The 17,962-nt window shown below is 42.0% G+C and overlaps 1 protein-coding gene across 1 annotated transcript in view; it reads left to right on the top strand.

Moving 5' to 3' along the window:
* LOC106576780 (adhesion G protein-coupled receptor A2-like) overlaps nt 1-17,962 on the top strand; it is a 100,383-nt gene that overhangs the window by 36,122 nt on the left and 46,299 nt on the right. The gene's annotated exons all lie outside the window — the stretch shown is intronic.

Here is a 17,962-nt window from a genome sequence, read left to right as displayed (position 1 = left end):
AGGCCTATCTGTTAATGCCAATACATCCTGACAAGATACGCACTGGCCTGCTAATGTGCCTTTCTGGACCTTGTAAACCACATGTCAAACTCATTCCATAGAGTGCCGAGGGTCTGCGCGTTGTACTTGATTGATTAAGGTCACTAATTAGTAAGGATCTCCCATCACCTGGTTGTCTAGGTCTTAATTGAAAGGATAAACCAGGGGCCTCCTGAGTGGCACAGCAGTGTAAGGCACTGTATCGCTACAGACCCGGGTTCAAGGCCCCGGGCTGTATCAAAACCGGCAGTGATCAGGAGTCCCATAGGGCGGCACACAATTAGCCCAGCGTCGTCCGGGTTAGGGAAGGGTTTGGCCGTGGGGGCTTTGCTTGGCTCATCAAGCTTTTGTGGCGGGCTGGGCGCCTGCAGACTGACCTCGGTTGTCAGGTGAACAGTCTTTCCTCCCACACAGCTGGCTTCCGGGTTAAGCGGGCGGGTGTGAACCTTCGCCTCCCAAGCCCGTTGGCGAGTTGCAGCGATGACAAGATTGAAATTGGGGAGAAGGGGACAAAATAAAAATAAAAGGATAAACCAAAAACCCGCAGACACTCAGCCCTCTGTGGAATGAGTTTGACACCCATGTTGTAAACTGTGGAGAAAAGATTGATTATTGATCCAAATGGTTGCCTAATCAAGCCTAGGCTTCATTATTAATATTATTTCAGAATTAAACATGCATTCAAAACACAGGGCTTTTTAGCAGGTATTTCAATGACATATTCACTGCAGTTTACCTCCTAGACTAGAATGATTTACTCCAATCATTATTTTTTTTGTGTGTATGTGTGTGTGTGTGTGTGTGTGTGTGTGTGTGTGTGTGTGTGTGTGTGTGTGTGTGTGTGTGTGTGTGTGTCTGTGTGTGTGTCTGTGTGTGTGTGTCTGTGCATGAGTGCGTGCATGTGCGGAAAATCCGAGCAGGTGGTCAGTCCAGTTCAAGTGTTCAGCAGTCTAATGGCTTGTAGATTGAAACTGTCTCTGAGCCTTGGTTTAACTGATCTCATGCTCCAATACCATATGCCCGACAGGAAGGGAGAGAACAGCTCGTGGCTGGGGAATGGGGTCCTTGATGATGCTGCGTGCCTTCCTTGTGTACCGTTTTGAGTAGATGTCCTGGATTGGTGGGCTCATGGTCACAGTGATGTACTGAGCCATATTTACCACCTGCTGGAGGGCCGTACCAGTCCGTGATACAACTGGTCAGAACACTCTCAATGGTATAGCGTTAGTATTTGGAGAGGACCTGGGGCGGCATGCCAAATTTCTTCAGCCGTCTTATGAAGTAGAAACGCTATTGTGCCCTTTGACAAGAGTGGTGGTGTTGCTTCGGGGGGCATCGCACAGCTGGATTTTCCTGTGTAGTCCTTGCCACATGTGACTCTAGTCTGAGTTGTTGAACATAAATTAAAGTTTGAGCCTGTATTGTCTTTTTGCGTCCCTAATAAATTTGCGGAGCTCGCATCTGCTTTCCTTGTACGTGTTGCGCATCACTGAGTCATCTGGGTTTGTACTGCTGACATAGATTGCTGCACTATGGGCTCTCAGCATTGTACGGATATCTTTCATCCAGGGTTTTGGATTGTGGTATGTCCGGATACTTATTGTGGGTACAACATCATCAACACATTTCCTAATGAAGCCTGTGACTGATGATGTATTTTCCTCAATGTTGATGGATGAGTCCTGGGTGGATGAATCTTTGAACATATTCCAATCAGCAAAGATTCCAGCTTACTCTTGCTTGCTGAATGTCACGTCCTGACCAGTATAAGGGGTTGTTTGTTATTGTAGTTTGGTCAGGGCGTGGCAGGGGGTGTTTGTTTAGTGTGTTTCGGGGTTTTTGGTTGATGTTCTATGTTTTCTATTTCTATGTGGGTTTTCTAGTTTTTCTATGTCTATGTTAGTTTTGTCAATGACCTCCAATCAGAGGCAGCTGTTTGTTGTTTTCTCTGATTGGAGGCCATATTTAAGTGTGTTTGTTTTCACTTGTGTTTGTGGGTGGTTGTTTCCGTGTATAGTCTGAGCACCTTACAGGACAGTTTTCGTCGTTTGTTTTGTATGAGTATTTTTCCTTTCTTTAATAAATAAGAAGATGAGCAATTTAACAGCTGCATATTAGCCGATGATTTCTCCTCCTCAGACGACGAAGTTTATGACACTGAATGTAAAATCGGTGAGTTTGAAAGGAGAGGGAGCGTGTGATGGTGTGATCACTTTGGATGATAACATTTTTGCACTGATGCAATGCAAATGGTTGCACAGGACAGACAGAGATGAGTGCAGGACAGACAGAGAGATGAGCGCAGAGAAGATCCAAACAAATTGATAATCATTCCTATTATTTTCCCCTAACCCTACCACCCCTCTCCTAATTGGAGTAAACTAATGGACAACCATACTTAGGCTTCTACTTCCAGCTTATACATAATATGTACATTTTACAGAAACAATGTATTTTACAGTAGTTATTATTTGTTTGTTTTTATTACCATCCTTCAGCTACCCTCAACCCCTCCAATCTATCTCTGAAGACCATCCAGTTTGATTTCTATTTGCCATATATTTTTAACTGTCACGTCCTGAGCCTAGTTAGATGTCATTTTCTATAGTAGAGTAGGTCAGGGCGTGACAGGGGGTGTTTTGGGTTTATCTATGTTTTCTATGTTTTAGTTCTAGTTTTCCTATTTCTATGTTGGGGTTGTTCGGGTTAATCTCCAATTGGAGGCAGCTGATCCTCATTGCCTCTGATTGGAGATCATATTTTCCATTTTGTCTGTAGTACCTGACAGAACTGTTTGGTCGTTTTGTTGTTTTCTGTATTAAGTGTATTCATTAAAGGAAATATGAGCACTTCACACGCCCCGCCTTGGTCCGCTTTATATGACCCGCGATACAGAAAACAACAAAACGACCAAACAGTTCCATCAGGTACTACAGACAAAACGGAAAACAACTACCCACAAACACCCAGGAAGAAAAACCCCAACTTAAATACAATCTCCAATCAGAGGCAACAAGGATCAGCTGCCTCCATTTACATTTTACATTTTAGTCATTTAGCAGATGCTCTTATCCAGAGCGACTTACAGTAGTGAATGCATACATTTCAGATTTTTTTCCCCCGTACTGGTCCCCCGTGGGAATCGAATCGAACCCACAACCCTGGCGTTGCAAACACCATGCTCTACCAACTGAGCCACACGAGACCTCCAATTGGAGATTAACCCAAACAACCCCAGCATAGAAATAAAAGAACTAAAACATAGAAATAGAAAACATAGATCAACCCAAAACACCCCCTGTCACGCCCTGACCTACTCTACTATAGAAAATGACATCTTACTAGGGTCAGGACGTGACATTAACTGAGCTGTTTCAAAAGTTCTGAACCTACAGTGCCTTCAAAGTATTCAGACCCCTTGACTTTTTCCACATTTTGTTAGATTACAGCCTTATTCTGAAATTGATTTAAAAAATGTATCCTCATCAATCTACACACAATACCCCATAATGAAAGAGCAAAAACAGGTTAAAAATGAAAGAAAAACGGAAATATTACATTTACATAAGTATTTAGACCCAACTGTATTTGGGGAGTTTATCCCATTCTTCTCTACAGATCCTCTCAAGCTCTGTCAGGTTGGATGGGGAGCGTTGCTGCACAGCTATTTTCAGGTCTCTCCAAAGATGTTAGATCGGGTTCAAGTCTGGGGTTTGGCTTAGGGTCATTGTCCTGTTGGAAGGTGAACCTTCACCCCAGTCTGAGTGCGCTGGAGCAGGTTTGCATCAATGATCTCTCTGTACTTTGCTCCATTCGTCTTTGCCGCGATCCTGACTAGTTTCCCAGTACCTGCCGCTGAACAACATCTCCATAGCATAATTCTGACACCACATGCTTCACCGTAGGGATGGTGCCAGGTTTCCTGCAGACGTGACGCTTGGCATTCAGTTCAATCTTGGTTTCATCAGACCAGAGAATTTTGTTTCTCATGGTCTGAGACTATTCAGGTGCCCTTTGGCGGGCTGTCATGTGCCTTCTACTGAGGAGTGACTTCCGTTTGGCCACTTTACTATAAAGGCCTGATTAGTGGAGTGCTGCAGAGATGGTTGTTCTTCTGGAAGGTTCTCCACAGAGGAACTCGATTGGGTTCTTGGTAACCTCCTTGACCAAGACCCTTCTTCCCAGATTGCTCAGTTTGGCCAGGCAGCCAGCTCAAGGACGAGTCTTGGGTGTTCCAAACTTATGTAAATAAGATATGTTTTTTATATTTAATACTTTTGCAAAAATATCTAAAAACCTGTTTTCACTTTGTCATTATGGGGTATTGTGTGTGTGTGGTGGATTAATGATGACAATAAGAATAAGGCTGTAACGTAACAAATTCTGGAGAAAGGGAAGGGGTCTGAATACTTTCTGAATGCACTGTATATTTTCATCATGATTTGGACCGTATATATTAATGAGCCAAATCTGTTTATGGTCCAATAACATATTTAAAATAATCCATCTACCTGTTTGGCTCTGTTTGGACAATTTGCACATTCGGATCAAAATGATTGTTCATTAAAATCATCACTCCTTTTGAATTTGTTTGCTCATGGGAGAAGTATATTTTGCCCCCCAGTCCTTTTCCCACACAACTTAATCTAAAAGTGTTGAATGAGTTTCCTGTAAATAACCGATAACATTTGTTCTCTTTTAGCCAGGTAAATACTGATTGTTTTTTCTTATTATCTGCTAAGCCATGACAATTAAAACTGGCTATACTTATTTCATCATTTACCATAATGAGATACAAGTTTCAATTCTATTTATCCTAATGATTGAGTGTCCGTATAGCTGTACCATGATATTTGCATTGCTACTAAGTAAACATCCAACTGTTCTCCACTATTCCACCCGCTGAAACATCCCCCGATCCCAAGTTGGGTTGTCAACCCAGTGACCGGCAGACCACCCCATCCCTCCAGATCCCAGGGCCCCCAACAGACCGGGACCCATCCCTCAAAAAGAGCACACAGTGCCACCCACAGAACAGAAGCAGATCAATCGGCAAAAGTATTTCCAATGCCCCACCTCGATTGTATTTATATATATATATATATATATATATATATATATATATATATATATATATATTAAATTGCTACATTTAAATACTAGTTTTATATTTTTTCTCATTACATATACATTGAAGTATTATTTACAGTTTTCACTATGACAATGAACACACCTTGACGCACTGAATGGTCTGTGTTACCACCTTATTAATAGGCCAACAGTGTGCTGATCAGTTGATTGACAGGTGTAACCTACTGCCGAATGATAAACCGTCTGCTGGTGTGGAGGCTCGCCAACATTTATAGTTGTATGTATAATTGATCGTTATACTGATCGTTATACTGTAGTTATCATCCTTGGTGGGGATGGCCCTTTGGAGTGGCCAATTTGAGTGTCTGAGCAATGTAATGGATAATCTGTGGTCACACACGATATCTCAATTGGCCCTAGGGTGGGCGATGCATCATTATTGGGAGAAAACATGTTTACTGTTGCCTTGTTGGTAATGGTGAGAGGATAGCATGTCTTAGGGGTATGATCTTTGACCCTCTGTAACTTCATCACTCATCATTATTCACGATTCCAGCTACAATAGTCATTTACAACATTAATAATGTCTACACTGTATTTCGGATCAATTTGATGTTATTTTAAATGGACAAAAAAATAGCTTTTCTTTCAAAAACAAGGACATTTCTAAGTGACCCCAAACTTTTGAACGGTAGTCTCATTCATAAACAAAAATGTACTGTATATCAGTAAAAACTAGCATTTTAGTTATAAAATAAAATAACAAAGCGACCATTGAATTTTTAGCTTAAACAATAAATATGCCTAAACAGATCCATTTTGGAAATTGCATTCATGAATGAATGTGACTGTTTTTAGTCTTTGATGTAATCAAGGCTTAACAAAAAAAACTACAAAAATGTTACAGCAGACTCTCAGGTACGCTTATAATGTATTTAGTGTTGTTACATTGTTCCAAACTGTCCAAAAAATTACAGTGTACATAACGTGTTTGGCTCACATAATATGCATGCAGTTCTTGCTGTCACGACTTCCACCGAAATAAGCTCCTCTCCTTGTTCGGGCGGCATTCGGCGATCGACGTCACCGACTTTCTAGCCATCGCCGCTCCATTTCTCATATTCCATTGGTTTTCTCTTGTTCCATTACACACCTGGTTTTCATTCCATAATTACTGCATGTATTTAGTCCTCTGTTCCCCTCCATGTCTTTGTGTGTAATTGTTTGTTATGTGGATTATTGTCAGGCGCTTTACTTTTTCTATGTTCCGTGTTTTTGGCACGCTATTGTTTTTATGTGCTGTCATTTTTGGAACGGAATTAAAGTGCGCCTGTTCACTACAATCTGCTCTCCTGCACCTGACTTCGCCTAACGTACAAACCCTTGACACTTGCTCCTTACCTTCTTCTTCTTGATCTCCAGTATTTTCCACATCTAGTCAAATTTATTCCACACATCTGACTTTCCCTTTACCTCCTGAGCAACCAGTAAACATTCCCCCGTTTCGAGTTTATTTGTCACATCCTCTGCATCCATTTTGCTGTTACATGTGTTACGGTGTTCTGAGTTTGTTATAACCAATTTATTGATGTGATTATGATATGCTATAGGTCAGGCCCTACATGTGTCACGTAAAGAGGGCAAGGTTGAGGGAATAGGGAGTGCTATTCCTAAACAAATTAGGGATTTCAATAGCATTACTTTTCAGTCCGAAATGGCTGTAATTATGTTGTGGCTTCAGCAACACAGACAGTGCGACATACACTGTTGATGTGCTGTGGTGGTTGCTGCAGCTGGGAGGAGAGAGTGAATGAGTGCTAGTCACACAGTCACTCGCTTAACACAGCGCAGCAAGTCTGAGCCAGGCCCGGCACAATCAAATCAATTGCGGTCGTACTCCCTCTAGTCATTTGTGTGTGTGAAATTATTTCATCAAACAGTTCGCTTAAAGCATCAGACAAGCTCAGAGCATATAGTTGATTTGATTAAAACACATAGGATGTGTCTATATATATTAAAATACACATTGAAAAATGTAGACTAATCGATTGGTCGAAAGTACAGACGACACTAAGTAATTGGTATGTCTACCTTTACTTGTTACTTCTGTAAACTTTCATTATCCTCCCTCATGAGGGACAGAAATTAGAAAATATCATAAAGATACAGTATATGAGTTTTTGGTAAAGGAATTACAAGGCAATGTTTCTTAAACTTACAGAAGGCAAATAATTTCACCAAAACAAAATGTAAGTCTTTTTTTATTATTTATATATGGTTTAAAAATATATATATTTTCCTTTTTTATTTTCCCCTAACCCTACCACCCCTCTCCTAATTGGACTAAACTAATGGACAACAACACTTAGGCTTCTGCTTCCATGTCACGCATGTGTGTAGAAACGGACCAAGGCGCAGCGTGAGTATCGTTCCACATCTTTATTATATTGTGAAACTTAGCCAAACAAACAAAACACAAACCGTGACGACAGAGGTGCAACATGCACTAACTCAAAGTAATCTCACACCAACACAGGTGGGAAAAACAACTACTTAAATATGATCCCCAATTAGAGACAACGATGACCAGCTGCCTCTGGGAATCATACAAAAACCCCAACATAGAAAAAATAAACTAGAGCACAACATAGAAAAAATAAACTAGATAAACCCCCCAGTCACGCCCTGACCTACTCTACCATAGAAAATAAGAGCACTCTATGGTCAGGACGTGACATTCCAGCTTTTATACAATGTATTTTACAGTAGTTCACTTTTGTGTATTTTTTATCCCTACATATACGTGTTGATATTAGTTGGCAGGGGGTCTTTTCTGCAATTTTGAGCAATTGTATTGGTGTAAAACAATATTTCCGCAATTTCTGGGGAGTAGACAATATAGCTCAGTATTTTAATTATTTATTTTAAACCATCATTATTGCTCAACCTTATCAAGGGTGTCAATAATTTTGATCTCCACTGTATACAGTTATTACACTGGCTATCACTGTAATTAGCTCCGCCCCAAACAAGACAAAATTAGGTTGGGCAGGACCAGATCAATTCTGAACTAATTCACAAGTTTAGACATCACAGTACAGCACATTAGAGCCCAGTAGAGTACAGCACATCACAGTAGAGTGCAGTACAGTATAGTAAAGTATAGTTCAATACAGTACAGTCGAATACAGTAGAGTACAATACAGTGCATTATACTGTACTCTATTCTAGTGTGCTCTACTGTACTGTACTGTACTGAACTCTACTTTTCTTTACTGTGCTGTGCTGTCCAAACTTGTGAAACAACCTTATTGTGTTTTGATATATTTGTCATACATTTAAAAAATAAAATAAAATTGGTAGATGTTTTCTAAGACCACTTTTACATCTGTTTGTCCATAAATCAAATCCATTATGTATGCCTAATTTTAAAGATGGAAAATGGTAGAAAAATACCTACATTTCCCAGAAATATAGTATTAGCTTTCATTTGGCACCCAATTTGATATGCTGCTATAAACTTCACGTTGGTGCTTCTGGGTCCTTTTTACATGGAAATGGAAATATCTTAACTGACAAGGCTCAGATTGTTTTGTCTCTATGGACAATTAGCACTGATACCGCTCCATGGGAGACACCAAAAGATAACATCTCTTGAACATTTGATGTGAATGAATTTGACACCACTTTCTCTGTACTGTCTGCCCTCTCAGAGCTGTAGGGGACTTCCTCTTCTCTGTCAGTTCATTGTACTTCCTGCCTTGATCAGTCATAGATCAGACACACACATAGGATTGTCTACCGTTCCCCAGCCGTGAGTATTTAGCACCTCTGAACAGAGTGCGGGCTGAAGTTTGTACTTGTTCACATATAGCCGATCTCGGCAAAATACTTGAGTTTCGAGTTTTAATATCAAATGCACAACTAGTACAGTGAAATGCCTTTCTTGCTAGCTCTAACCCAATGCAGTAATCAATAACAATGTAATACTAAAAATAACAAGGTTGAACAAAAACACACAAGATATAAAAATAAGAAATAAAAAGCAATTTACAGCTGGTACTTGTTTTATCAGGTTTAGGCCTTTGGCTGATTGAGGAGGAAAATAAGAGATGAAGACAAAAGATTAGTATAAAGCGCAGAAAATGGGTTAAGTCATGGATACTGCAGCGATAGGATCAATTTGCATATCCACATTTTTGCCGTGAGCTGGAATCACATGAAATATCTGATTTCAAGAATTTTGCCCGACTCTTTCCTGAGCAGTTTCACATGTTGAAAGAGTAGGTCACTCCACTCATCCAGAGGCAGAATAAAAACTACAGGGATTGCATCTCGGTGGGAGAACGTCTCATGATTGCGCTGTGCTTCTTGGCAATGGGTAAGCTAATAACGTTTTCGGAAGACACAACAAACTGGTTTTCATGAGCTATAATAATAGCTAGCTAGTAACGTAAGCTGGTTAACTAACATTTTCAGCCAGAAAATATAAATAGCTAGCTTAAGCTAGCTAATGTTCTAGCTATACCATAGATGGCATATACTTGAACAAAACACTTGGATAGATGGCTATCGTCAAACAATGTTGGTTGATTATAACATATTTGCCTAGTTAAATAAAAATGACAATGTTGAATCTTGATACTTGGCTTTGTATAGTTCTGAGTATAGTATAGTTATAGCTTTGAGGTTGGCCAGATAACAGTTGTTTACAATTTCTGTTTTGATCTGCCATCACCTAATGGGTCTACCAGTTGTACTGTGAGCAGTTTGATGAGTTAATTTGTGTTTGACATGATCTCTGGAGTTGGTGTGATAAATATTGGCTTTCCACCCTCTAAAATGCATTGTGTTTTCTATTCTGTTTTTCAGTGCCCAGACGCAGTAGACGAGTGGTAGGAAGTAGCCCTTGGATTCCAACAGCAATGAGATTCTCCTCTTTGTTATGGAGCATTGGATGGAAAACATGTAACCACGGTCTAGATCCATGTTCTACAATTACACAACTCTATTATGTTGATGCACTGGTGGACAGCAATTACAACCTGTACGTTGATGTTGGATGCAATGGACAGGTTTCGAATGGCGGGCTGTTTGGCAGATGTTCTTTACAGGATGCCTTGATGAAGAGGACCGCCAACATCCCTGCTGCTGCGCCACCTTCCTGACACCGACCATCTGGCTCCATACTAGGTATTTCCCCTGAGGCCGACCTCATGAAGCCATATCCACAATGGCAAGTTGAAGACCCCTAAAAGGTCTTCAACTACAGGTTGTCATGTGCTCAGAGGGTCATGGAAAATGCCTTTGGCAGCCTAACTAATCGTTTCAGAGTCTTCCTGACCACCATCAACCTTCATCTTGAGAGAGTGGTGGAAGTTTTGTTGCCTTGCTTCGCTTTACACAACTTCCTGCAGAGTGAGTGCATGGACCGATACGCACATGACATTGTTGACATGGATGGAGCCAATCATGAAACTTTCCCAGGAAGATGGAGACAAGACCCTCTCCTACCGCACTGCTCTCTGCCATACACCACTAATACTGAAGTGAGAGCTAAGCAGCACAGAGACACACTCTGCAGTTACTTCATGTCAGTGCATGCAGTGCATTTTCAGTGGGACAAACTAACTACAGCCTAGCCCATTTGATTAGAAATGAAGCCCAGCAGTCACCGCCACAGTCATTCATGTGGCATGTTTAAAAGCAGAGCATGCATGTTGTTTTGCTCAGAAAACTGAGTGTACACCTTTTTACTTATTCTGTGCTGGTGTTTAAATTGGTTGTAACCCCATGCGAGACAAAAACAACATTAAAATGCTACTTTGACTGCCTCTCTGTTTCTGGCTTGTTTAGATTTTTATTGTTCCATCACATACAATATGTCATAACTTTGTACACAACACTGAGTAAGAATCATAAACAAATGATTCTTTAGCGAGCCAGAATGTAATACTAGCCACCCAAGCCTTGATTAAAGGAAAGGAAGATACCTAGTCAGTTGCACAACTGAATACCTTCAACTGAAATGTGTCTTCCACATTTAACCCAACCCCTCTGAATTAGAGAGATGCAGGGGGCTGCAGATTTTGACCTTGTCAGGTCAGGGGTTTGATCCAGCAACCTTTCAGTTACTGGCCCAACACTCTAACCACTAGGCTACCTGCTGCCATAAGCATGTGAGTATGATCTACGCATCTTCAGGCCCATTAAACTGGAATGTTTTGTTTTAAATCTGCAAATCAAGAACACACAGACTACTTTTGTTTAGCATGTGTAATATGAAGATAGAATTAGGCATGTACCTCCTTCATCTGATAGAACTGACTAGCCAGGCAGATCTTAAGAATAGTTACAGATTTAAACCATGCAAAAGTCTGAGCTTCTTTATTTTGTGATAAGTGCAGTGCATTCGGAAGTATTCAGACACCTTCCCTTTTTTCCAACAGAAATACCTTATTTACATAAGTATTCAGACTCTTTGCTATGAGACTCGAAATTGAGCTCAGGTGCATCCTGTTTTCATTGATCATCCTTGAGATGTTTCTACAACTGGATTGGAGTCCACCTGTGGTGAATTCAATTGATTGGACATGATTTGGAAAGGCACACACCCGTCTATATAAGCTCCCACAGTTGACAGTGCATGTCAGAGCCATGAGGTCAAATTAATTGTCCGTAGAGCTCAGAGACAGGATTGTCTCAATGTACAGATCTGGGGAAGGGTATCAAAAAATGTCTGCAGCATTGAAGGTCCCCAAGAACACAGTGGCCTCCATCATTCTTAAATGGAAGAAGTTTGGAACCACCAAGACTCTTCCTAGAGCTGGCCGCCCGACCAAACTGAGCAATCGGGGGGGAATGGCTTTGGTCAGGGAGGTGACCAAGAACCCGATGGTCACTCTAACAGAGCTCCGGTTCCTCTGTGGAGACGGGAGAACCTTCCAGAAGGACAACCATCTCTGCAGCACTCCACCAATCAGGCCTTTACGGTATAGTGGCCAGATGGAAAACCACTCCTCAGTAAAAGGCACATGACAACCCACTTGGAGTTTGTCAAAAGGCACCTAAAGGACTCTCAGACCATGAGAAACAAGATTATCTAGTCTGATGAAACCAAGATAGAACTTTTTGGCCTGAATGCCAAGCGTCACGTCTGGAATAAACCTGGCACCATCCCTACGGTGAAGAATGGTGGTGGTAGCATCATGCTGTGAGGATGTTTTTCAGTGGTAGGGACTGGGAGACTAGTTGGGATAGAGGGAAAGATGAATGGAGCAAAGTACAGAGACATCCTTGATGAAAACCTGCTCCAGAGCACTCAGGACCTCAGACTGGGGCGAAGGTTCACCTTCCAACAGGACAACACCCCTGAGCACACAGCCAAGACAATGCAGGAGTGGCTTCGGGACAAGTCTCTGAATGTCCTTGAGTGGCCCAGCCAGACCCCGGACTTGAACCCTATCTAACATCTCTGGAGAGACCTGAAAATAGCTGTGCAGCGACACTCTCCATCCAACCTGACTGAGCTTGTCAGGATCGGCTGAGAAGAATGGGAGAAACTCCTCAAATACAGGTGTGCCAAGCTTGTAGCTTCATACCTAAGAAGACTTGAGGCTGTAATTGCTGCCAAAGGTGCTTCAACAAAGTACTGAGTAAAGGGTCTGAATACTTATGTAAATGTGATATTTCAGTTTAAAAACTTTTATGAACTTGCAAAAAAAAATATTGGTTGGCTCGTCAGGCTCCCATGCCTCAGCCGGCTCGACATGTTCCCGCTCCCCAGCCGGCTCTACAGGTTCCCGCGCCTCAGCAGAAGCAACCGGCCCGCTCCTCTGGTCGGCATCCTGTGGCTGGAACCGCGCATCAGGGAGGGGGTACTGTCATGTCTACTCCCGCTCCCCCTCTCAAGGTGCTCGATGTTGCCAGTTTACTCATTATTACGCACACCTGCCACACCTGCCTCATGAGACTCACCTGGACTTCATCACCTTCCTGATTACCTCCCCTATATCTATCACTCCCTTTGGGGAGTGCGTTATTGCGTTATTAACTCTGTTTCTGTGTTTAATGTCTGTATGCTACTAGTGTTTCTTGTTTTGTTCCGTTATTTATTAAATTCACTCCCTGTACTTGCTTCCCGATTCTTAGCGTATACGTTACACCCCAATCTCAGAGTTGTTGTGGTTGTGCTGACTGGTGCTGGTCTGGTCCTCATCTGTGGGCACTGGGGTAAAAATGCAGGCTGTGCTGAGCTGGTGCTGGTCTCGCCCTCCTCCATGAGCGAGGGGTTCCAATGGACGCTGTTGTTCTGGTAGCTGGCCATCATACGTGGGCGAGGGGGTCCCACTAGGTAGGCTGTATCTGTCCTCCTCAGGACTATCCTAAGGAACACATTTTTTGGGGGGAATGTACACTGAACAAAAATATAAACACATGTAAAGTGTTGCTCCTATGTTTCATGAGCTGAAATAAAAAATCCCAGAAATGTTACATATGCACAATAAGCTTATTTCTCTATTTTTTGCCACAAATTTGTTTTCATCCCTGTTAGTGAGCATTTCTCATTTGCCAAGATAATCCATCCACCTGACAAGTGTGGCATATCAAGAAGCTGATTAAACAGCATGATCATTACACAAGTGCCCCTTGTGCTGGGGACAGTAAAAGACCATAAGCTGCCTCCAACTTTGTTTTAAATAATTTGGCAGTACATCCAACTGACCTCACAACCGCACAACCCCTCACGTGTAACCATGCCAGCCCAGGACCTCCACATCTGGCTTCTTCAACTGCAGGATCGTCTGGGGGGTGGGGGGGTGCTGAGGAGTATTTCTGTCTGTAATAAAGCCGTTTAGTGGGGAAAAACTCATTCTGATTGGCTGGGCCTGGCTACCTAGTGGGTGGGCCTGGCTGCCAAGTGGGTGGGCCCATGGCTGTACCCCTGCCCAGTCATGTGAAATCCATAGGTTAGGGCCTAATGAATTTATTTTAATTGATTGATTTCTTTCTATGAACTGTAACTCAGTAAAATCTTTGTAATTGTTTTATGTTGCGTTTATATTTTTGTTCAGTATAGCTACATACCCACACTTTCATATCAAAGCAGTAGGATCTGATCTTATGGGAACAAGTTGCTTCAATTGATGTTTATTTACCTGGGAGTTCAAGTTGGATACAGAGGCTCTCTGCTTATATGGGGCGCCAGAAAGTGCAGTATCTGAAGGATGAAGATTTGTCTTCCCGTGCCCCTTCCATCAGCACTACCCGAGGGCGCCACCTTCCTGGCCTTGGTGTAATGTGTCGTCAGTCTTCCATCGTGTTTCGACTTCTTCCACTGAAAGTCAAAGCAAAGGGGAAATTTTGAACAGTGTTTTCAGGAGGAAAGAGCAAGAACTTCTGCAAATCATTCAAGCTTTATGGACTTTGAGCCAATCTCTTCAAAGTCAAGTTGTCGGCCGCTGTAGAGCATTGTGATTCTACAAGTAGAAATGTCAGGGTCGTCTCTATCAAGTAGGTACACCTTTTGTTCTAGCAAGAGAAGGAAAGGCCTCCTACTGTGATATGTACCTATCGGCAGTCAGATTCTCGGTGTGTTTCACACTTTAGGAGCAGGACAATTTCTCTTTAAACTTCTGGCAAAACTCTTATGGTGATCAGTTTTTAACTCACAACTTGTGCTCATACCACTACAAAATATGTAGTAGCTTGTCTCTCCGTTGACCAATTTCATATGCATTTGCTCAGCACGGTATCTATTAATGGTCTTTAATGCAATTTTACACTGTATTTATGCACTCAAAATGTGCTTTGAATTTTATTTTTTTATGAAAGCGTGTCCATTTTCACTGTATGGATCCTACGCCATGACATGACACTTCACACAGCCCCTCCGCATTGGTCGGTTAGCAATTTGCCTTTTAAGCACAATGCATTGTGGGATCCGACTGCTTAATCCTGGGGCATTAGAATGGAGGATACATTCCTGCTGGCAAAATAATTGCCCTCTCATCACGGAGGTGACTCGGGAACATCCCAATTACCACTCTTACCAAACCTCTGCCATCACTCTTGAGAGTGGAAGGAAGACTATCTTGTTAAAGAAGGGGTGGAGGAAGAGGAGCGAGTGATTTGACCTTGGCCATCTGTCTGTAGGAGAGTGCCGATAGGACAAATGCGACGTGCATGTAAAGCAGCAGGTCCCGTCTGAATGCAGACTCACTGCCATGCTCCACCACGCACTGCACGGTCATACTGCCAGGCCAGCCCTGCAGCAGACAGGATGATATAAGGTCTGACAAGAGCGATCAATATTTTAACAGATATGAAATCCAAAAAAATGACATTTGAGGTGTATTTGAAATTATGTGGATCTGGGCTGAGCAACAAGCGTGACATCAATCATTAAACACTCGTCCTCTTTTAGCCCACAGCTCTGAGGGGAAGGAGGGCCAGTAGAGAGGGGTTGGACTGGTTATCTCAGTATTCAAAGTCAAAATAATGTACTTCTGTATTCCTCCCCAGGAGTGGAAAATCAATGGGAAAACTTTGCAGAGCTCCTGGACTGTCCATGCTGTGATGGCAGGCAGGGTGTGCGTGCTGTTGGACAAAGACTGGTGTTTTTTTTTTTACTGCCGTGTGTTTGTGGAGTTTATATTGTCTGATATGTTTGTTTGTTTCACTAGAGCAGTAGGTAACACAGACCCCCGTCTTTGTCGTAACGAGTCCCTATCGACTCTCCAAACGCAACATTGACTGAATAGCTACTGTTTTTCTATGAGTGTTTGTGTGTGTGTGTGTGTATATCTGTGTCTGTGCACTGCATTCGTCTTTGCTTTTGTGTCAGTGTGTCTGTGTTAGTGGATTACCTGGACCCATGCCGGAGGCTCAGTGTGTTATGACTAGCGGTGTAACGGTACACGTATTACCGAAACATTCGTATGGGGTCCTCGGTTTGGTCCGAACTGTGAACCCGAATGAATACATGAACAAATACACACATATCATACATATATTTATATATACAGTACCAGTCAAAAGTTTGGACACACCTACTCATTCAAGGATCTTTCTTTATTTTTATTAAATTACACATTGAAGAATCATAGTGAGTACATCAAAACTATGAAACAACACATATGGAATCATGCAGCAAGCAAAAAAGTGTTAAACAAATCAAAATATATTTTATATTAGAGATTCTTCAAAGTAACCACCCTTTACCTTGATGACTGCTTTGCAAAGTCTTGGCATTCTCTCGACCAGCTTCACCTGGAATGCTTTTCCAACAGTCTTGAAGGAGTTGCCACATATGCTGAGCACTTGTTGGCTGCTTTTCCTTCACTCTGCGGTCCAACTCATCCCAAACCATCTCAATTGGGTTGGGGTTGGGTGATTATGGAGGCTAGGTCATCTGATGCAGCACTCCATCATTCTCCTTCTTGGTTGGGTCATTGTTCTGTTGAAAAACAAATGATAGTCCCACGAAGCGCAAACCAGATGGGATTCTAAATCAATCACAGACAGTGTCACCAGCAAAGCACCCCCACACCATCACCTCTCCTCCTCCATGCTTCACGGTGGGAACCACACATGCGGAGATCATCTGTTCACCTACTCTGCGTCTCAAAAAGACATGGCGGTTCGAACCCAAAATCTCAAATTTGGTCTCATCAGATCAAAGGACATATTTCCACCTGTCTAATGTCCATTGCTCGTGTTTCTTGGCCCAAGCAAGTCTCTTCTTCTCATTGGTATCCTTTAGTAGTGGTTTCTTTGCAGCAATTCGACCATGAATGCCTGATTCACGCAGTCTCCTCTTAACAGTTGATGTTGAGGTTTGTCTGTTACTTGAACTCTGTGAAGCATTTGTTTGGGCTGCAATTTCTGAGGCTGGTAACGCTAATGAACTTATCCTCGGCAGCAGAGGTAACTCTGGGTCTTCCTTTCCTGTGGCGGTCCTCATGAGAGCCAGTTTCATCATAGCGCTTGATGGTTTTTGCGACTGCACTTGAAGAAACTTACGTAAGTTCTTGAAATTTTTCGTATTGACTGACCTTCATGTCTTATAGTAAGGGTGGACTGTCGTTTCTCTTTGCTTATTTGAGCTGTTCTTGCTATAATATGGACTTGGTCTTTTACCAAATAGGGCTATCTTCTGTATACCACCCCTACCTTGTCACAACACAACTGATTAGCTCAAACGCATTAAATAGGAAAGGAATTCCACAACTTAACTTTTAACAAGGCACACCTGTTAATTGAAATGCATTCCAGGTGACTACCTCATGAATCTGGTTGAGAGAATGCCAGGAATGTGCAAAGCTGTCATCAACGCAAAGGGTGGCTATCTCAAATATATTTTTATTTGTTTAAAACTTTTTTGGTTACTACATGATTCTATATGTGTTATTTCATGGTGTTGATGTCTTCACTATTATTGTACAATGTATAAAATACTAAAAATAAAGACAAACCTTTGAATGAGTAGGTGTGTCCAAACTTTTGACTGGTACTGTATATGCTATGCTTATGCTGCGTTGTATACCCCTTGAGTAAATCTGAGCTGAAAAAAGATTGAAGGCAAATCCTGGGGCAAATCATCATTCATTGTATATATCCCTGTGGAGCACATCATTGATTTGTTTGCGGTTCATAGTAGTATTTGTAGAAGATTGAATTGTGCTGAATTGACGATGCATTAGGTGTGTTCTCCAAGGGTGATATTCTGACACCAGAAGTGTTCATTACCTATTTTAACCACAAACAGCCATAAATAAGACCGTAATGAGTCCGGACTGGATATTTACGGCCGGATCTAATCAGAGATAAA

Source organism: Salmo salar, chromosome 18 (genome assembly GCF_965601325.2).
Source record: "Salmo salar chromosome 18, fSalSal1, whole genome shotgun sequence".
NCBI classification, from domain to species: domain Eukaryota; kingdom Metazoa; phylum Chordata; class Actinopteri; order Salmoniformes; family Salmonidae; genus Salmo; species Salmo salar.
Note: the sequence above shows the minus strand (reverse complement) of the source record. Positions and strands in the feature narration are given on the sequence as shown.